Genomic DNA, 22,544 nt, shown 5'->3' with positions numbered 1-22,544 from the left:
TTTCCACACACAAACACTGGTTTTTAATTCATATAAAAAGCAATGAGCACTGTTTTTGTGTTTTCCCCTAGAGTGCATTTCTGTTCTAGTCCTGTAAGTAAAAGGTAGACCATTTTGTGGTTTAAGTGTAAGATTTCATCTTGTCTGCAACTAAGTACTTACTATCCTTTTTAGTATAGGTAATGGTGTTGCTAAGTTGTACTTCACATAAACAGCAACATGACATGTTACAGGTTGTTGCTTTTTAATGGGTTAATTATATTTAGTTGGTTTTGAATATGTTTTTTCTTCATGGTTTTTATTAAAACTATCACCACAGGACCTCAGATTGTATATATCTAAAATGATTGATAATGTAGCCAAGGCTGTTTAGGAATTAAGATCATCTATCTGCCTACTCAGAAGTTAATAGAAAGCTTTTCTGTCACATTCCTAAATTTTACTTGAGTGCAAGAAGTGTTCAGAAAACAGGATTTTCTTAAGCACGTCACCCTTTAAAGTTCAAGAATGAGCTAGGGAAAAAAAATTAAATATATATATCCCTACATGAGTATCAGAGTAAATTTCTCTGATCCCATATAATCCATGACAAATTAAAAGATGGTATCTGATCCCTGTTACATAGTATGTTTATGGCCCCCCTTCCATCACTAAAAATGTATTCAAACACGCAAATGACAATACCAGGCAAACAGATGTGATTAGATTTTCTATTGGGTGGCACTACATCTCATTTATAGAACTTCAAGAATTGATAGTACTTTTTTATTTTAAGCATTTCTTTAAAGAAGTTACACATCTTGGTGTTCTGATTCACGTCCACCCCTATGAGAAAAGTACTTCCTTCCCCTAGACATACCCACGTGCTTAGAAATAGCACCCACATACTAAGAATATTTGGCTTCTAAAGTCCTGCACTAATAATTGCTATTGCAAAACTAATTCTGTAAAAATTTTTGTACTTAAATATGAATAATCTGCTACCCCACTCATTAGCCTTTAGAATCTGTGTTATAGTTAAATGCCTAAAATTACCTATATTTAAACAAGCTTTGTTTTTAGCTATTCTGTGGCTTATTTATTTGGTTGGCATGAAAATCAGATTGTTTTGCACATCTGGGACAGCATAGCCAGTTTTTTCAGTGGCTAGATTATATCGGTGATAAGTAATATACCATGAGACTTCAGAAATTTAATAAATAAAGTAATGATACCTGTTAGAAAAAAATGGCAACCTATAGGCATCAAAATATGAATTCATCTTCAGGAATGGTCCTTTAGCATTCAAGTGATAAGCATGTTTATTTGGGCCTTTGATTGAAAGACAGACTTTTGAAGTGGATTTTAAGGGTAACAGTTTGCTTGGTCAATGGGGATGGAGAATTTTTTTTTTTTAATCCTTACCCGAGGATATTTTTTCCATTGCTTTAGAGAGAGTGAAAGGGGGAGAGAGAGAGAGAAACATCGATTGGTTGCCTCCTGCACTGGGGCCAGGGATGGAGCCTGCAACTGAGATACGTGCCCTTGGCCACAATCGAACACGGGACCCTTCAGTCTGGGCCGACGCTCTACCTAACAACTGAGCCAAACTGGCCAGGATAGGATGGAGAATTTTCTAGACTAAGAATTATCACAGCTAACTAGTGACCAAATCTGCCCAATGATGTACTGCCCTTACACAGAACACCCCAGATTGGACTGAACGTGATGGTCCTGAATTATAGCATTTAAGCTCTATAGTAAAATTAGTTATTCAGTGGCATGCACTGGGAAAATTAAGGATCAATGGTTGATTTTTAAAATGAGCTAGGTATATGTTACATAGTAGAAACCAAATGAAACAGGCCTATAAAAGTTGTTCCAAGAGGGCTCCCTTCCCATGGTTTGCCCCTGAGAGGCTGTGTCATCCACTGAGGACTGAGAGGAGCACATTCTTGTGTTTGAAACTGAGCTGTGTCTCTGGCCTAGGCATGCTGTGTGGGAGCAGGTCAAGGGACATACATAGTTTCAGTTTTCAAGTAGATCATGAACTAGTACAATGGGTAAGTGATTTTCTGAACTACTAAATTGTCATGTTGACTCTAGAACTGAGAACTTTCTTTTGAGTTTTATAAGGATGGGTGGTCAGAATTAGTGTTGCATATTTTCAGGTATAGATCATTACTTGAAGGTTCTTCTCCCAGGAGGAATAAACCTTACGAAATTTCTCACCGCTGTAGGTGATGAGTCAATTTTTCTCTTCAGAGTGGAAGCAATGGTGTAGGTGGTGTTTAAATACTAGCTTTAAGTCAGTTCATTGTGGCTCAAAAAATGTGTGTCTCTGGAAAAGTTACTTAAAATCTCGAATACCTGAATGCCTTCACCTATGCAGACTTTAGGGATTAAAATAATGTTGCATGTAACACATACTGATACAGTTTAGGGTTTTTTTTAACATTACTAACCCCTGGAAAGGCCACATTCACAGATGTTTAAGAGGCCGGGTTCTGATCTGTACAGCGTAATAATCAGTCATTTTGCCATCAACTTAAATTCATTTGGTGGAATGGAAATGAAATCCCACCACTTGTTTTTCTCTCTGCAAATCTGACCATTTTATTTTATTTTATTATCATTTTAAAATATGTCTATTGATTTCAGGGAGAGGGAGAGAGAGATAAAAACCTCAATGATGAGAGAGTCATTGATCGGCTGCCTCCTGCAGGCCCCCTACTGGGGTTTGAGCCCGAAACCCAAGTATGTGCCTTCCCGGGGAATTGAACCAGGGTCTCCTGGATCATAGGTCGATGTTCAACCTCTGAGCCACCCAGCTGGGCAAACCTCACTATGTTAAAGGTGAGATCCATGAATCCCTGAAATTGCATGCAAAATTTGGTATCTGTTTCTTGGTAGAATTTTCAAATTGATCCATGACTCAAAGAGACTCAGGATCTAAATGGCCTTCTTGAGAAGATACTTAAGTATTTTAAGAGGGAACTACCAGGAATACCAAATCTGCCTTGTACAGCTGCTGCCTCTGAGGCAGTATTAGAAGAAAAGTGGTGCCTTTTTTCCTCTTATTAGGAGCAGCAGCAATGGCCCCATGGACTGACGGAGGACTTCACTGGGGTGCCACAGAGTCCTCCAGTCCTTTTAAAAAGGACTTGCCCTTTTAGGTTGCTTTCCCTTGGTACCCTCTCCTACTCCTCCTCTCAGACCCAGATCAGACTCTCGAGGCCTTGTGCTTTGCCTGATACACGAGCTTGCAAGCCGAGAAATGTGAGTTTCAAGTTCATCATCTTACACCCTGGTGGTCTCAAACCTTGTTAAGTCGAAAGGCCCTCTCAGCCCTGGCTGAATTGTCAGGGTACTCTTCTGTGTGATGGAGAGAAGCTCCTATACTGTGGTTCCAAGGTTAAAATAGTACAGAAGTTGAAATTCACTGAGTCAGTTCAGGACAACATCGTTTAATCATTGAGTGATCCCTCTCTGGCGTACACTTTCTCTGATGCCAGCCTGCTGTTGCGAGAGGATTGTCTTAGAATCAATCTTTGCACTTTCCCAAGTCTCATAATCCTTCCCAATTCATTGATCCAGACACTGAAAATGGGTGAGACTTGCCTAAATCCTAAGAATAGCAAGATAGCCTAAATCTTCTAGTAGAGTCATTCCCAAACCTGTGGATCACTAAAGTCAACTGAAGAGTTAATACAAAACAAAAAACCCCTTGGCTGGTTTGGCTCAGTGGTTGGAGCGTCGGCCTGTGGACTGAAGGGCCCTGGGTTCGATTCCAGCCAAGGGCACGCAGGCTTGGAGCCAATCAATGTGTCTCTCTCACATCGGTGTCTCTCCCTCTCTCTCTTCCCCTTCCACTCTCTCTGAAAAGCAATGGAAAAAGTGTCCTCCAGTGAGGATTAAAAAAACAAACAAAACCCCACATACTTTGGTCTCAGTTCATTTCCACTGAATCAGAACAGCTGGGAAAATACGTATTTTTTGACAGCTCTCCCCTAAGTGATTCTGTTAATCAGATTTGGAAAACACTGTTGAGAATATGTCTCCTCTCCCCCCAACTAGACCCATGCAGTGTAAAGGGAGGTGAGCATAGACAGTCCTGTGCCTCATGTACTTTAACTGTTGCAAACGTAGCTTTCGGTGTCTATGTATTATCTCCATTTCAAAGTGCTGGTGTACGTGGCCTCCTGTTAGAACTCTTGTATTTACTGTTTCTATTGGTGGTTTGTAAGACTACATTAGGGTATTTTGCAAAATGCTAACACAGGAGAAAATCCTTTTTAGTTTTAATCCTATGATTACTCAATATGTGGCTCAGACATTTCACCTGGAAAATCCTTCTAAGAAGTAATTACTTAATTGCCGTGTTCAGAATTCAGTGAAACTCAACAATAGAACTCAAACAATCAAGTTTGGAGCCTATCTACCAATCTCACATTCAAATTCATTGGTGGCACTTGCTTACTTTCTCCGACTTCTCTGCCTGGGTACTCCACCCATTTTTCCTACTTATGCATTGATACCTTTTATTACTAGCCTTGACCAACAGCTTTTTTTTTTTTTTTAAGTATGTCTTTATTGACTTCAGAGAGAGGAAGGGAGAGGTAGAGAGAAAGATAGAAACGTCAATGATGAGAGTCATTGATCGACTGCCTCCTGCACGCCCCCCACTGGGGATCGAGCCCGCAACCAGGGCATGTGCCCTGACCGGGAATCGAACCTGGATCTCCTGGATCCTAGATCGATGCTCAACCCCTGAGCCATGATGGCTGGGTGACCGAAAGCTATTTAAAGCTGTCATAGCACTTTTCCAGCTCTGGAGAAGGGTTAGGGAATTAATTGTGTGAGTTGTCTAGAAAAGGTGAGCAAGAATCCAGGACAAGGAAATCTGACAGTTCTCACAGCATACCCACTGTCAGGGATCCTGGCACAGCTTCAGAATCTGGTTCAAAAGCATTTTCAGAGCAGTAGTCCGCCTTCTATTTAAGTGTAAGTACATAATCAAAAGATAGATAGGAATACGTAGTTACCACCAAAGTCTCGCTTCATTTCTCTAACTGCAATCCAGGGTCACAGGAGTGTATGCTAAGGAGCAGAATTATTGGAATGATTTTTTGGTCAGAGAGATGCGACAAAATCTTTCAGAGAAGTGTGCTTCATGATCTTCCCAGGAACAGAGGAAAGACACCAGGGTAGGAGTGTGGTAGAAGTGACCTTACCTGAAGAAGCTGGGCATCCTTGAGTAACTGGGTGTCAAAGAGGAATATAGTAGAAAAGATCAAAGACCTTGAAATTGCATAGATTTGGTCTTGAGTCTTTGTTTTGGTTCTTTTTTTTTTTTTTTTAATATATCTTTATTGATTTCAGAGAGAGGAAAGGAGAGGGAGAGAGAGAGAAACATCGATGATGAGAGAGTCACTGATCGGCTGCCCCCTACACACCCCCGACTGGGGACTGAGCCCGCAAGCCGGGCATGTGCCCTGACTGGGAATCAAACCCCAATCACCTGGATCCTAGGCTGACGATCAACCTCTGAGCCATGTCTGGCCAGGCTTTGTTTCGGTTCTTAACAGTGATGTGGTTTGGGGCAAGATATTTAACTCCTCTGTTTCCTGAATGAGAAAGTAGGCCTAACAAGACAACTTTACAGGATTTTGTTCCAGTTAAATGAGGTGAGCACAGTATTTAATACAGTGGTGTTTAAAAATACGTGTACACTTTCTTTGCCATTTCAGCTTCACTCTGCCCCTCTCCTAGGACCCAAGCCATCTCAGCAAAGTTAAGAAAGCCCTGAGCTGGAAAGGAGTGGAGGAGACATCCATGCCAAGCTCTCACTGATTATTGCCTAGACAGGATGGTTCGTCTCCCCCTGTGGAAAAGAAAGGGCCATAACCATTGAGATGACGTCTGGTAGTAAAGCCCCTTGGATTAATAAGTATCTAAGACAGATTGCCTATGTTGCAAGAACAGATAATCAACTGTAGCCCAAGATAGGTAGCATTAGGTGGTCTAGGGGAGATGCAGGTATTTAAAAGGATCCATGAGGCCCCTCATGCAGACAGCAGCCAACTTCAGGAAATAGTCTACATTGTGGCAAGCACAGAGTAGACTGAAAGACCACCTACGAGGCAATAGAGTTCTCTTTGAGATGAGAATTGTAATGACTTTGGGGACCTTCTGAGGAGAGGCGAGGATGAGCTATTGGGAAACTGAGATGGTTGCCAGCAGATAGTTGCCTACTGGCTCAATACAGTTTTCTCGGTAACTTTTGACCTGAGTATCTGCTTTGTGCTGGGCCATCTTGAAAACTGGGTTTACAGCACCTCCATGGTGACCTATGTTACATGGGCTACAAATGAACTTCAGTGTCACCTGTTATAAATTTTCTCACTCCCCACACTCCCATAAGTGGACTTGAACTGGTTTTGACTTTGTGTGCTAAACTGGGGCCAACTTGTTAAAAATTTCTTTAGCTTTTCTCTCTTAGGGGCATGCATCACAGTACATAAGTATTTGAACATGACAAATCTAATGTATTTTTTACCTGTACTACCAAAATTGAGCCAATGAGATTCACTGAGTTCATTTAATTTAGCCCATTATGAAACATCCTAGGATTTCTTTTCTGAGCAAAGTTAGGTTGATCATGAAACCTTAAAAAACCATGAGTTACACAGTCATGGAGTCGGGACCCCATTATGATATTTTAGTGGTTCTTATGTAGTGAGCTGATAATGATCTGGTCTCACCTTCAGCAGATGTAACAAAAAGGATAATGCCAAAAACAATGAAATGATTATCAGTACTATTATTTATATGACTATTTCCTGGCACATACACAGGGCTTCGCTGACACTTGCATTTCCTCATGAAATGATTTCAGGTTGGGGCTGTTCCAACTTAGACATTCCACATCAAACATAAAATAACTATTGCATTTGCCGTCAAGAACCAACATGCATCACGAAGAACTGGGTTTCACTTGCCCTTGTTTTCCTGATATGAACTGATTTCCAAGAATTATGGACACTTTTCAGATTGCAGCAACAATCTAAAACATAAAGGTCTTAACAAACACTAACACATCAATGACCTTTTCCTTAAGACTTCAGGCTGAAACACATGGTATGTTTCCTGTACCATGAGGTAGCATAATATCAGTAATATACTTCATGTCTTGAAAGACCATCATTAAGCCTAGGGATTTATTGAAGTGAACTGCATATTTTAGCTCTTAGAGGAAGAATAAGATGTGGCAGTATAAAGCATAGTTTTTGACATGTTTGTTCTCTTTTTGAGTTGGAGATTTTAAAGAACAAAGATGTTTTTCCACAGTTGAATTCAAATATATCTATTTACATGACTGTCACCTCCCCTAATTTGCATCTGTATCACCAATGTCTAATAATGCCTTGCACACAGATGATACGTCTCCCTTCAAGACCAGATTCTTTGTAAACCAAGTGTACAAGTTTCCTAGGGCTACCATAACAAATTACTATGATAAACTCAGTGCCTTAAGACAATAGAAATTTATTTTCTCATAGTTCTTAAGGTTAGAAGTCTAAAATCAAGCTGTCAGCGGGATTGGTTCCTTCTGGAGGCTCTGAGGGGGAGTTCATCACATGCCTCTCTCCTGGCTTCTGGTAATTGCCAGCAATCCTTGACTTTCCTTGGCTTGTAGTTGTATCAGTCCAGTTTCTGCCTCTGACTTCACATGGCCTTCTTCCTGTGTGTCTATGTGTTTCTGTATGCAAATGTCCCTCTCCTTTCTCTTAAAAAGACAACAGTCATATTTAGAACCCATCTTAATTCAGTATGACTTCATCTTGACTTGAATACATCTGCAAAGACCCTATTTCCAAATAAGATAATATTATCAGATACCAGGGACTAGTACTTGAATGTATCTTTTGGGGAGACACAATTCAACCTACTACGTAAAAGTTATAACGAAGACTAGAATATGTGCCCAAGGAGTCAAGCTTTAATTATTATAATATGATGTAGAAAGAACAATTATGTTGAATATGATCCAAATGTGTTTTTATATTAACACTAGTTAACAATACTTTATTTACAGTTTTGCCACAGATAAAAATTATATCCTCATGTACTGTTTCCTTGACATGACAGATTCAATAAGGAAACCAACAGCTCTCTTTGAGAAGTACCATGATGATCTAAGAACATTTATTTTCTCATGGTTGTGAGAAATGTTGGCATTTATTTTCAATGTTGATATGCATTTTGAAAGATTCAGAGGATAATTATCTCCAGCTATAAGACAAAAACAATGCTAAGTGCTCACCACCCAGTTCCTCTTCCCTGGCACACAAGAAGTCAGTTATTCCCCAGGTTCCTTGCACTTAGCCATGTGTCAAAGTCTGGCCAATAAACTGTGGATAGAACCACTTGTAAGTTTGGCCCTTAGAAATAGTCTTCTTGAGCCTCCTTCCTCTCTTTTCCATTCTAGGGTGACTTTGGGACCACATTTTCTAGTGGCATAGTTATCAGATGGAGGAGGGCTTCCTGGCCACACTGAAGTGTGATGCGAGTAATGAGTGAAGTTGGACTGGGCTACTTACTGCTTCATGCCCCAGTTCATTAATGCAAGCTATAGGCCATGCAAGTTTATAACAGCATCCAACTGTAAGAAAACAGAGTTATGTGTATTTAACGCCCTTGGAATACAAAGTCTGACTGTGACATACTCAGTTTTGTCTTTCTAGCATATTTCACAGTGCCTGGTTCATCATAATGTTTGTTTTTCCTTACATTGGGACGCTATCTCCTTCAAAAACCAGCATATATAGTTTTTCAGCCATCGTACTATTTGTAATGAAATCTCGTTATTTGACATCTTATATTTTTTAACTACTTAAAAGAAAGAGAAAATAAGGAACAACAACAGCAGAGCAAAAAAACAATGAGCGCCTCCTGTGTGTCATGTTCTCTGTTGTTAAATAAGTAAAACAAATTTACTTTAGAGGAAAAGATGCATTCCAGGGTTTGGAAACTAGCTAATAATGTTAGCAAAATATTCTGCTATGTCCACCAATTAGTGATTCGTTATTTTATTAATGAAGCTTTTATCAATCTATAGAAAAAAATCATCCAGAAGAAACCTCATCGATTCATGAAATATTCTTCAAAGAATGAAAAGGCTTCAGTCACCCCACTGTAACCTGATCGAGAGCAGCAGCTGTTTTGTGATTAGCCAGATCCAGAATGCAGTAGGAGAATTTACGACCGGACATCTTAGCAAACACAAAATCCAGTTGGGACAGTTGGGACAACTGGGGGAGGAGGTTTGGTGGACTGTGCAGACAGGGAAATTTTAATCAAAATGACTAGAGAAGTAAGAACAATTATAACTGACAGATCTGAACAGCCTACTCAGATAAGCTAAAAATGAGTGAGACCTTCAGTGTGATGACAACTTTGACAAGAATTTTGAAAGTGACAACGAATGGAAAGCTTTATGCATTTAGATCAACACAACTGTTAATTAGGGCCCCCAAGGGGTTGATGGATTTAGCAAATGACTCTTTTATGTACATTTTAACTATCAATTGCTTCAATAAACTGCGGATAAAATAAAGCATCATTTTTGTATTCTTGAAATAAACACTTCGTTAGAGCTCAGTAACTCATCCCTGTTTAAATCTAGAGTTGGTGCAGATGAGAATGATTTGTGATTGCTGAGCATGACAATAGTGTGGCAAAGACTGCTCCATCTGCAAACAAATTTGGCAAATTCCTTTGGAAAAATACAAAATAACTCCTATGCTGATTACAGCTCATTCTTATCCAGCCCCCCAACATCTTTTTTTAATCTAGTAAATTCATTTGTTGTTATGAAGTCAACTTAATTTCTTTCCCAATATTCTATAATTTAGACTTGCCTTTTTTCTATTTAAACAAATTGATTAGTTTTTAATAAGTTTGGCTTTAATAATATTTTTCTAAATGTGTACAGAAATTTTAAAAGTTAATTTGCATTTTCCTAGCATTTAAAAATAAAATTACCGGAATTGGGAAATTTAGGGAGTAACTGGGGGCAGGGACAAGAATAATGTGAATTATTAGGGTGGGCCTCTTCATGTCTGGCCATCCTATAGAAATGAAAGAGGGTTTTATTAAAAAGAAAGAAACCTTCAGTCAATAATCAGTATATATTTCTGTTAGAAATACAAAATTCTCACTTTATTTTTAGGTAAGGACTTCAGTTCTCTCTCCCCACCCCTTGTAATTGTATGACCAGAGAGCAGAGAATCCTTATTTTCTCTCCTTCATAATGATTAGAAAATATATGGCTCCTCAGATAAGTGTTAAAGAAAAAATTATTCATGGCTCTTGTTAAAGGGCAGACTTTGTTTGAGAATATCATGATAGGTGTAGAAACCACTGCTATGGACTCAACTCGAAATACAAGGAAAAGTGGGAATTTATAGCCAAAGAGTGGGATGGGTGTCAGTGGATAGAAAATCATCGCAGGTAAGGGAGGATTCTGGCTAAACTGACCTAACAAGATTCTTGGTGTAATCAGGCCAGGGTACTCAGACATCACCTGGGGGATAGTGGGGAGGAGGAACTGATCAGGAATGGAGGAGTGATCCGATATCAAGGGAGGGTTCTGGCTAACCTGATTTAGCAGGATTTTTTGCTAAAATGGGGAAATGTAGAGGTGAACATGGAAGCCAAAAGTCCAGGTGCATTTGAGAAGAGAGTTCCAAGGAGCCTGAGTACGTTTGGTCAAGGAGAGAATATGTGGCCAGACAGACGTGAATTGGGCCTCAGGAAAATTGCAGCCTGTCAGAAAGGAGCTCTGTGACCACAGAAAAGCCATGTCACCTCTGGGAGCCTCAGTTTTCCTCACCTGTAAAATGAAAGGTTTGCTTTAGATGCTATTCAGGCTCTTTCCAGCTTTAACTTTTTGGGATTCCAGAAGACAAGAAGGACTCTTATTCAGAGCTTTATTTCCTCTTAAACGGAAATTTAAGAGTTAGAAGTTGGAAGGAGACAGAGGCTCAGCCACTACCCTTCTCCACTCAAGCTCTCCTCATTTTTTCTGGTCATTTGCTGGTCTTATGTCACCACAAGGCCTTCGTCCTGACCACAGACATTTCTGTTCAGACTTTCCTGCGCTGGCCACCAACAAGGGTCTTTCATTCCACTCCATGCTTAACTGTGGGTCAGTTCCAGGTCAACTATATGATCTGACAGTGTCTACACCTTGGTTTTTGGAATGAATCTGTAAACTTTGAATGAGGAGGGTGAGAAGGGGAGGGAGTGGTAAACGCACATGAGCGGAATCAATAGCTTCACCCACCTCATGAGTAGTCTGTGAATTGAAAAAGCGAAAACCTTCACATTTCTCCACTGAAATTCTGTGGGAGGGCCTGGAATCATTGAGGCCAGAAAAATACACCCATCAAATGAACTGGTGAATGATTATGACCGAAACAGAGGAATCATGTTTCATCACAAAGGCCGCAGGACTTCCTCGCACTGTTTCACCGACAAATGTTCTCTCTCCTCAGACAGAACTGAGCCCCTAACGCGTGAGAAGCCTGTCACAAGTGGCTTTCGCAAGAACACCACTTGGCTACTTACTGCACATTTCTTTGGAGGGCCGCCTGCCTTTCGGTGGATGGACATAGGATGCTGCCTCCACAAGGGGGCGGAATCCATTGTTCCCCTTCCCCCGCAATGGCTTCTTGGGCCTTTAGCTCAATCAGTCTCCATTTCAGGACCTGGAGTTAGAGTTCTCTCTCCTCCTCACTTTCCCATGAGTCCCCACAGCAGAACACATTCCTTTTCCAAATATCTCCAACCCCTGATCACTAATCTTCCCACCAGCTGTCAGTGAGAGGTCTGTTAAATGTTCCAATCTTGAAAGCCTTCTGATGGAGACAAATGTGAAATAAACTTGTTGTGAAACAGCTCCTAGTGCATTTATGTCTCTCGATTTCCTTTACTTTCTCCCTGCTCTGAGGCTTGGATATAGAGGGGAGACTGGGTTTCAGGGACAGATGGCAGAGGATAATCTTCCATTTTGTCATAAAGTTAACCCTCAGAGGGTCTTGAAAAAGACCTTTCTCTTGGAAAATCGGTGGCTTCGTATTTTCTTGCTTTTAACCAAAGAGAAGCAGCTTCTCCTTTCTGACTTTCAAAATAGAGAGCGTGCCTTTCCTTTTAAACTAAATCACCTTGAAAAAATGCTAAATGAAGATGGCCTCTTTGCTCTGTTTTATTGATGCTTTTGTGGGCGCCTTGCTCATTTTAATTAATGATGATTTGACTGTGTTTGAGCCATAAATAAATTTTTTAAATGGGGCTATTAAAGATAATCCAATTAACAAACCCAAGAAAGCTGTCTTCCAGCATAATTTGTTGATATTTTTACAGAGGGAGAAGACTAAATGAAATACAATCTGAAATTAATTTTTAAGGTTGGTAAACAGAAACTATGCAAGTGAGTAAAAAGTCTTTAAATCTTACACTAGTTAAGAAATCACAGCTTTACTTCCAGATGAAGCATTTGTTTCATTCTTTGAACAAGTTCAGCCAAAGGGGATTATGATTTAGTGAGTGAAGAGTACTTTTACTAGGTGTTGGAGCAAAACAGAGAGAACATCACTGAGACCAATAGCTGCCAGCCTTAATCAATAGATGACAAAGAAACCAAAGACAAATTATCAATAGGGCAAAACCCTGGGCGTTTTATGATCATTTAAGAAGAATGAGAGTTAAGATGACGCCAAGTATGAAAGGAGGCAGATTGTTAGTTCAGAGTAAAGGGAAAGTTGAAAGCAGAAAACCTTAGCCTGGGCTGATATCTGGACTAAGTCACAACACACTAAGGTAAAAGCCCTCACATTTGGGTTTGGTGGGGGTGGGGTGGATGGTGTTGTCACGGGACACAAGGCCACGTAAAGGAGAATAGGCCTTTATATGGCTTTGGATGATAGTTACTCCCATTGTCTTTCATTTGGCTTTGCATAATGGTAATGATGGAGAATACCTTCTCTCTTTTTCTGGATAGACTGGGGACACTTAAAGCTCCCACCTAAGTTTTCATTACATAGATCTCATTAAGAAGGGAGCTTGTCCTTGGAGCATGAGATTTCTTTCTTTCTTTCTTTCTTTCTTTCTTTCTTTCTTTCTTTCTTTCTTTCTTTCTTTCTTTCTTTCTTTCTTTCTTTCTTTTTTTTTTTTTTGGTCTCTAGTCAGAAATGCAAAGAAGGACATCTAAACACATAAAAATAAACTCTACATACTCATCCATACATCCCTCAAATCTCTATAGATGAACATTCACAGAGAAGCTGTTGTAAATAGCAGTTGGGCTCTACATCATGGATGAATTCAGTTACAGGTGCAATGATCTTTTGTGTGATATTGTTAAGGACCTGGTTATTATTTCCCACATTTTCTTCTCCAAAGGGGAAAAAAAAATCTCCAAATAACTGATTTACAAATTTTAGGACCCACGAAAGTGGGAACTATCTGTCCTCAGATTTAACAATCTTAGGTGCTGGTGAGAAGGGTGAAGTGTGCAGCCATGCAGACTAACTCAGAAGCACAGCGTGACACATACCCATTTCTTCCAAAACAAATTAGAGAAAGATGACTCTTGAAAGACAGAGGGGCTGATCCTTCAGTTACTCATGTAAAGTGTTTAACATGATGTCCATCCCACAGTAAGGGTTCCATCAATCTTCACTAACAAAAAAGGAGTATTAGGAAGCACAGTCACGGGGAGTGTCAGGAGAGGATGGCCAAATATTGGGAGAAAAGAATTTTGAGGAGATAGCCTTACTCAGTCATCTCAGATGACATAGAATCAATCAACATGAAGACCAAAAAGGGGCCTCTAGATCTGACAAGGAGTTCATTAGTGACCTTGAAGATAACAATAGTCATTAGAGTGGCTGAGACTGGAATCAGATTCCAGTGAACTAAGGAAAAGAATGAAGGCATAAAGGAAATTTTATTTATTTATTTATTTATTTATTTATTTGTTTGTTTGTTTGTTTAAAATCTATTTTTATTGATTTCAGAGAGAGGAAGGGAGAGGGACAGAGAGTTAGAAACATCAATGATAGGTTGCCTCCTGTATGCCCCCTGCTGGGGACTGAGCCCACAACCCAGGGCATGTGCCCTGAACAGAGATCTCCTGGTTCATAGGTCAATACTCAACTGCTGAGCCACACCGGCCAGGCCATGAAGGAAATTTTTGCAGGAAGGAGAAATCAGGGCAGATTAAGGCAAAGTTCTTTAGGACAGGGCAGAATTAAGCAGATAAGGAAACAGTTACTGTGGTAGCTATATAAAGATATATGCAATGATATTATATGTTAGTTGGAAGGGCTAAACCATATAGTTCTATCATATTAAGAATGCATAAACTTGGGACTTTTGAGGAATCAAATCTAGAGTCTAGATTTAGGTTTGCTGCCAGCCCAGGCAATTAATTAACTCTCCTGGGTCTCAACCCTTCAATAAATAATACCAAACATAAAGAGCGTATAACACTATATCCCACAGCCATTTACCATAAGAAATATATATGTACAGAAATTCATATATATATAGGTTATATACATATATGTATGTAAGGGAGTGCTGACTGTTATTAGCCAAGTGAGTGTTGCAATGATTGCTACTGTGTACTGCTTTCTACTAATGGTATTATACATTCTGGTTTTTCAAATTTCAAATGTTGGGGCTCTGGGACCTGGTTAATACCAGAGTAGGAAAAATTAGTATTCTTACCAGTGTGTCATCTTTGAAGCAAAGCAGTGACTTCGGGAATGAAGAGGTCACAGTAGAAGCCACAGACTAATAATGCTTCAATAATCAGCAAAATTATCTTGAGATAATGAATGTTTCAAGGAGCGGTGGGCGTGGGGGACTAGAGGAAGGAGGTGATGAAAACGGCCTAACTAGATTTCCTTGTAATAGAGTTATGAAATAATCTTAAATTAGTAGAGGTAAAATACAGAGTAAAAATCTTAATTCTGGTCACGTAAAATCTCTCTTCCCTGAAAGCATCTTTTATTTTGTAATTATTCTTTCAAGGAGAGTTTATGTAAGCTTTGGGCATTCTTATTTTTACTTTCCAACATACTTTTTGGCCTTCAGGTAGCTACTGAAACGTTAATAAAGTGGCAAAGTTATACCTAGTCAAAAAAGAAAGTGTGGAGAGAGCATGAGTGGCGGGGCTGGTGAAAGGAAAGGCAGAGGGTTGACATCCTTCAATCCTTTCAAGGCTTTAATAGAAACAGTTTTATAGCTGACACTTTATAATACTGAGTGCTTACCTGTGCTTCCGTTTTACATGATTGCTAGCTATGGAGTAGATGCTTTTATCACTCCCACTTCACAGGTGAAAAAACTAACACTCAAGGAGCTTAATTTGCCCAGGTCACATAGCCAGTAAGCGGCAATACCAGGGCAGCCAAGCCTAGACCCAAGTACACTCAGGCTCCCGAACACTCGTGCTTCCCCGGTGCACCCTAACTGCGGGTCACTTTGCACGGCCAGCATTTGGTCCTCAGGGCCTTTCCCAGTGGAAGGTCGCAGGGCAGCTGGGCACGGTGCTAGCCATGACTCACCCAGCAGCAGGCTAACTTTTCCATTGTTGACGTCTTCCCGGCGCTGTCTGCAGTTGTTTCCTCCTATTTATTTTTCGTAATGGAAACTAGAAGCTAAGGCTGTTAAATGCATTCAAATAGAGCTGCTCAGGGAAGCAGATTTTTATGAAGGCCATGCCCCTTAAAAGGAGATCAGAAGCCTTTTTTTTTCTTCTGAACATAACAGAGGGAAGGTGAGAAAAAAGAGAGAGACAGAGACAGAGATTGAAACTCAGATTCTATTGTCTGAACCTGGGCAGCAGACGGTCCCTGCACATGAAGAATGGGCTGCTGCCCCCTGGCCGGTGTGCCTCAGTGGATTGGAGCATCGCCCCATATACTGAAAGGTTGTGGGTTCGAAACTTTACTCTTATCTCGCTCATGGCTGGATACCGTCTATCCCCATACTTTTCCTAAATGCTGATGGTCCTGCCTTGACTCAAAAAACAGTCATGAGTGCTAACCCTGTGTCAGGCTCAGTGCCATGAGGATACACAAATAAACCATCCTGGACCACAAAGTAATGCCAGTCATTAATGATCAAGGCCACCAGAGAGGCACAGATGAAGGCACTTAGAAGATGGGAGACGACATTGGGAGGGGGACAGTAATTGAACCAGGTGAAGGTACAAGATGGAAGTACAGGAAAGGGGTGGGAAATAACATTCCAAGTAGAAGAAAGGGCGGGAGCAGGTGTAGAGAGGTGGGATAGCATGAGATACATATTTAAAACAGCAAATGGTTTTCGATTTAGAACAAGGATTTATAAGCTATGACCCATCTATCTTGCCATCTGTTTTTGTGTGACTCCCAGACTAAAAATGGGTTTTTATATTTTTAAATAGTTGGAGGAAAACTCAAAAAATGAAGAATAATGTGCCACATGTAAAAATTATATAAATTCAAACTTCAGAGTTATAACTAAAGTTTTATTGAAACACTGCTACACTCATTCATTTACAGGCTGTCATGACTGCTTTTGTGCTAAACTGTCAGTACGACAGAAACCATACGGCTCAAGAGCCTAAAATATTTACTATCTGAGCTTTATAGAAAATGTTTGTTGACTCGTGTTTTCAAAGAAACGTAAGAGGCATAAGGACGAATAGCGGAAGAAGACGTGCTGATTCCATATTCCCACTCAGCCCTTTGCAAGAGCCCACATTCTTGACTTTGCCTAGTTTTGTTTTGTTTTTACCACCCATCTAAATATACTGTCCTAAATCTCACTCTCTGAAGGCCTTATTTGGTTATTGCTAAATTACTTGGTAGCTAATTTTGCAATTCCCTTTAAGCTGTTTTTGAATCATAACATATTAATGTGTAACTTACTACTCCTTCTAGGTAACATGTTCAGAACTTTAGGAGAACCCAAACCACGGACTTGCTCCCCTAGAAGGCTGGTGGGACAGAGATATTTCTAGAGATGAGCTTTTCTTCAGCTTTCGTGATGCACCACATAGGCAGCCAATTCTTCTGCCAACCAAAAACAAATTTTAATTGGCTGTTAGTTTTGTTATTTTTTATTTAATTAGTTAATTGGAAAAAAGTTAATAGTGAGCCACTTGGTGCTAAATTGCCCCTTGGGGGAGGGGGAAAATGGCAGGAATCACCTTGCAATGATTACCAACCATTGAGAGTTGAGTTTCTGTGCCCCCTTTAGTTAATAAAGCAGCCCTGGGCAGCGATTATGAAGATGGTGATTTTTCCATGAAGGGGGAAACAGCTCCCTGATGAATTGGAGCCAAGATTAGAAATGCTGGAAGCAGTGTTCTCAGACTTTAGCATAGGAAAATACTGCCTGTTAAAAATGCAGATTCTCCAGTCTCTCCCTCAGAAAATCTGTGGGTCTTCAGTGGAACTCAAGGCTCTGCAGAAAGAGCTAAAGAGGGGGGGGGAACTGAAGACTCCAAACTTCATCCCACAAAGGAGCCTGTATATTTTGTTCTTCACTTGCTCCCAGAATCCCTAAGTTGTTATAGTTACAGACAATCAATATAAGTAGTCTGGGCAACATTCTGGATAATTTTTCTACTCTCCCATTCTGTTTAACTAACTTTATTCCTAGGTGGTAAATATGAATCAGTCTATAGTCTAAGTAAGAAATAACCTGATTTGAGAGAGGGGATGGGTCTTTGAAGGCAGTTATACATGCAATGGAATATTATTCAGCTTTTCAAAAGAGAAGAATCCTGCCATATGTGACAGAAGGGCTGTACCTTGAGAACATTACACTAAGTGAAATAAACTAGTTACAGAGGACAAATTCTGCATCATTCCACTTATATGAGGTCCCTAAATTACTCAGATTCATTGTGGTTGTCAAAAGCTCAGAGAAGGAAATGAGGAGTTGCTGTTCACTGTGTATAAAGTTTCAGTTATGCAAGATAAAAAGTTTCTAGAAATCTGCTGTACAACATTGCACTTATTAAATAATAATGTACTGCACACTTAAAATTTTGTTAAGAACGTAGATTTATGTTATGTATGTATGTGTATGTGTTTAACCATAATTTTAAAAATATGAAGGTGTTATAGAATAGAATTAAGAAGAGAACTCTAGAGAGACTGCTTGATTCAAATCTCACCTCTGTCAGCAATGCTGTGAGCTTGACTGAGTTCCTGAATCTCTCTGTACCTTAGTTTCTTCATCTGTAAAATGGGAATAATAATATGACTTATGTAGTGGAGCAGTTAGGAGCATTAAATATGTGTTCAAAGAGCATAGAATAGAGACTGAACCATAGCACATTTCAGTAAATATGAGCACTTAATGAAGAAATTCTGTGTGATCTCACATACCTCCTAAGAATTAGGAAATGTTAATATATTTTGAAAATGTATCTTTATTGTTGAAAATATTAAAGATGTTCCCCTTTTCCCCCCATTGATCCCCTCCACCCTGCACCTACCCCATCCCCAGGCTTTCCCCATACCAATATCTGTGTCCATAGGTTATGCATATAAATTCTTTGATTAATCTCTCCCTACCCACTCTTCCACCCCTACCTTCCCTCTGAGATCCCTCAGTCTGTTCCAAGGAAATGTTAATATTTAAATAAGTTATGATTATACGACCTACTCCAAGTTAGCCAGAGACTTGTTTCTTAGATATCACTCTCATTCTCTATATTTATCCATGAAAATGATCTCCATATTTATAAATCTCATATTTAACCATACTTCCATTATTTTTTTCATACTTCCATTTTTAATAACTAACATATATTGAACATCATATGTGAAAAACTGCATTATGTGTTTTAGCTCATTTTTTTTTTCCCCTCTCATAACAATTCCATGGATAAGTACTACTGTCAGACCCATTTTACAGATCAGGAAACTGATGTCACACAGCTGGTAGGGAGGGTGGAGCTGGGACTCAAATATAGGTCATCTGACCCCATTTTTCTAGAGCAGTGGTTTTCAACCTGGAGTGATTTTTGCCCCTCTGGTAGGCTGAATAATGGATCCCCAAATATATCCATGTCCTAAGCCCCAGAACTTGTGAACATTACCTTTATGGGAAAAGAGACATTGCAAATAAGATTAAGTTAAGGATTTGACACTGGAAGATTAACCTTGATTGTTCAAATTGCCCCATGTGATCACAAGAGTCCTTACGGAGACAGGAGAGTCAGAGCGGAGAAGGTGGTGTGATGACAGGAGCAGAGATTGGAGTGATGTACATTGAAGTTGGAGGGAGGCGCCACTAGCCAAGGAATACAGTAGCCACTAAAAAACAAAAAAGGGGGGGGAGGGGGCCAAGAAAGTGGATTCTTCCCTCAGAGGTCCCCAAAGGAACCACCAGTCATTTCAACGCCTTGATTTTAGCCCCATTAGGTTCATTTTGGAGCTCTAACCTCCAGAACTGTAGAATAAATTTGGATTGTTTTACACCCCTAGTTTGGTTGTAATTTGTTGCAGCAGCAATAGGAAACTAATACAGTCCTCCAGAGGATATATTGCAATGTCTAGAGACATTTTTGTCTTTCACAACGCAACTGGATAGGTAGAGGCCAAGGATGCTGCTAAATGTCCTGCAATGCACAGGGTAGCCCCACAGCAAAGAATTATTCAGTCCAAATGTCACCGGTGCGGAGGTTGAGAAGCCCTGCTCCAGAGCACTGCGCTGGCCCACCGCGTGGGACGCCAGACACCTGCCATCTTCATTTTGCCTCTGTCCAGTGTCACGCAGGCTGGTGATCTTTAGCACCTCATACATGTGGACATGGGCTTTCTCTGGTTTATTGTTAACCCACTCAAGTTAATTACAGTATCATAGGACACTTTTTATCTGCAGGGTAAAATTCAGGCCCCTCCCTCTGGTTTCGAAGGCTCACCGCAGCTGACCCCCAACCTATTTTTTCAATATTATTGCTTATTAGTCCTTCCCAACCAAACCACCTTGGGAAAGGGCTACTTCGTGTAGCTCAGTGGCTGGAACCAATGAACTATCTTAGTGAAATAGTTCCCTGCTGTTCCAGCCATGGGCTTTAGATTAAAATTCCACAGGAAGAGTCTGGTGTTCTCACTTAGTCATATGCTCTCCCCTAAACTAATCACTGTGACCAGAGGGAGGGAGGTCTATTCTCACTCTATTTGGAGAGAAACACTGGAGACTTTCAAGATACTGTTTGTGTCTATTTCATCCTGGAGTTTTCCATAGCACTCTCTCTGTCTAGTGCCTGCACACAGCACACATGAAAATACCGGTTGAATAATGACAGAATGAAACACTAACTCTTTGGGACTTAAATCTTGACATTTATCTCTGTCCCTTATTTTGTAATTATAGCATGTGATTGTCAATTTTTGTGACAGATTTAACCTAAGCATTATGTAGCAAAAACTTTTTTTAAAGGTAAAGTTCAGGTTCAGGAATATGTTACTATTAAACTAATTTTTAGAGCTTTCCTTTTTGTAATAAAATTGGACAGAGAGTGTTGAGAAGGAACCAGACTAAGATTTACTTTCATAAATACATAACTTATTTAATAAATCAACCAAGAAATGAGTTCATAGTTGATCAGTCAGGGCTCACTACATATTTCTGTTCACCCTAGTAAATATATTCAATTTTTTAGAATTATGGCAAACTACAGCCCATAAATTAAAACTAGTTTGTTGTTTCTTTTGTAAATAAAGCTTTACTGGAACACGATGATGCTCTTTAAAAAAATGTTTAGTCTGTGGCTGTTTTGGAGCTATAATGGCAGAGTTGTGCAGTCACAAAAGCAATCCTGTGGCCCATATGCTAAAATGTTTACTCTCTGACTTTTTACAGAAAAGTTTGCTGACTCCTGATTGAGATCTATAAACCTCTTTTTTTTTTTTTTTAAATATATCTTTATTGATTTCAGAGAGAGGAAAGGAGAGGAAGAGAGAGATAGAAACATCAATGATGAGAGAGTCATTGATCAAGCCCGCAACCCGGGCATGTGCCCTGACCGGGAATCGAACCCTGATCACCTGGATCCCAGGTCGACGCTCAACCGCTGAGCCACGCCGGGCCAGGCGAGATCTGTAAACCTCTTTATTGGTGATGTACTCCAACAATAAGAAAACGCTCAGCCTTTTTTCCCACTCCAAGAGTAGAAGATTGTGATCTGAATTAAGGACAGATGAAGGACACACAGAGGTTACAGAGGAGCTTTTGTTGAGAGGGGAAGGAAGCCAAATTATTTCCTATTCATGATTTATTTTCTCTCCCTCATGTTGTCTTTGCAGGTAGCTTGCAGAAATAATGTGGGGCCAAGGTGGGTAATGGAAAAGAATCATGTGATTGTTTAAAGCAGATTTAGGTTTAAGTTTCTAAGGAGTAAAGATCACAGCAGTGTCTATGCAGTTTGCACATGGCCCAGCCCAGTTGACCAGGATGGGCACTGGGGCCAAGCTGGGAATAAAGAGTGAGCCTATCACCAGCATCACCACTGTGTTCATTCTCTAGCTCTGTTCCATTATGGGAAATTTTAAAATATTACAAAATTTCCTTCTCACAATGAACAGAAATTCTCTTCATTGGTTGGTATTGATTCATTCCTCTATAGCTTTCTTTTCCATGTGTTATGGGCTCAGTTGTGTCTCCCTCAAATTTATATGTCCTAATCTCCAGAACCTCAGCCTGTGTCATCTTCCTTGAAGATAGATAAGGTCTTCAAAGAGGAGGTACTTATGTTAAAATGAGGTCATTAGGGTGGGCCCTAATCCAATCTATCTAATCTCCTTCTAGGAACAGGAAATTAGGACACAGACATACACAGAGGAAAGGACATGTGAAGACAGGAAGAAGACCATCTACAAACAAAGGAGAGATTCCTCAGGAGATACCAACCCTGCCACCATCTTAATTTTGGACCTCCAGCCTCTAGAGTTGTGAGAAAGTATTTCTGTTGTTTAAGCCACCCAGCTTGTGGTACTTTGCTATAGCACCCTAGCAAGCTAATATGTCATATATCAGCCTTCACATACAAGTTCACACCTCTGAGTTCATTGTCATCTTCTCTGACCTTTACAGTGCTGCATTGCTGTTTCCCTCTTATAAAGACACTTTTGGTGACATTGGCCCACCCAGATAATTCAGGATAATCTTCCCCTGTTAAGATCTTTAACTTACTCACACCAAATCCCTTTCCATGTAAGGTAACATTCCATTTTACCATTTTACCTTACAGGTAATTTCCCTGTAAAATAATATTCACAAGCTCTGGAGATTAGAAGATAGTCATCTTGCCTTAGCATGTTTGGCTCAGTGGTTAGAGCGTCAGCCACGAACTGTAGGGTCCCAGGTTCAGTTCTGGCCAAGGGCATGTTCCTCCATTGCAGACTCGATCCCCAGCCCCAGTTGGGGAGCATGTGGGAGGCAACCAATAATGGATGTGCCTCTCTCACATCAATATTCCTCTC

Source organism: Miniopterus natalensis, chromosome 12, assembly GCF_054644295.1.
Source record: "Miniopterus natalensis isolate mMinNat1 chromosome 12, mMinNat1.hap1, whole genome shotgun sequence".
NCBI classification, from domain to species: domain Eukaryota; kingdom Metazoa; phylum Chordata; class Mammalia; order Chiroptera; family Miniopteridae; genus Miniopterus; species Miniopterus natalensis.
The sequence above is the reverse complement of the archived record's forward strand: the minus strand, read 5'-3'. Positions refer to the sequence as shown.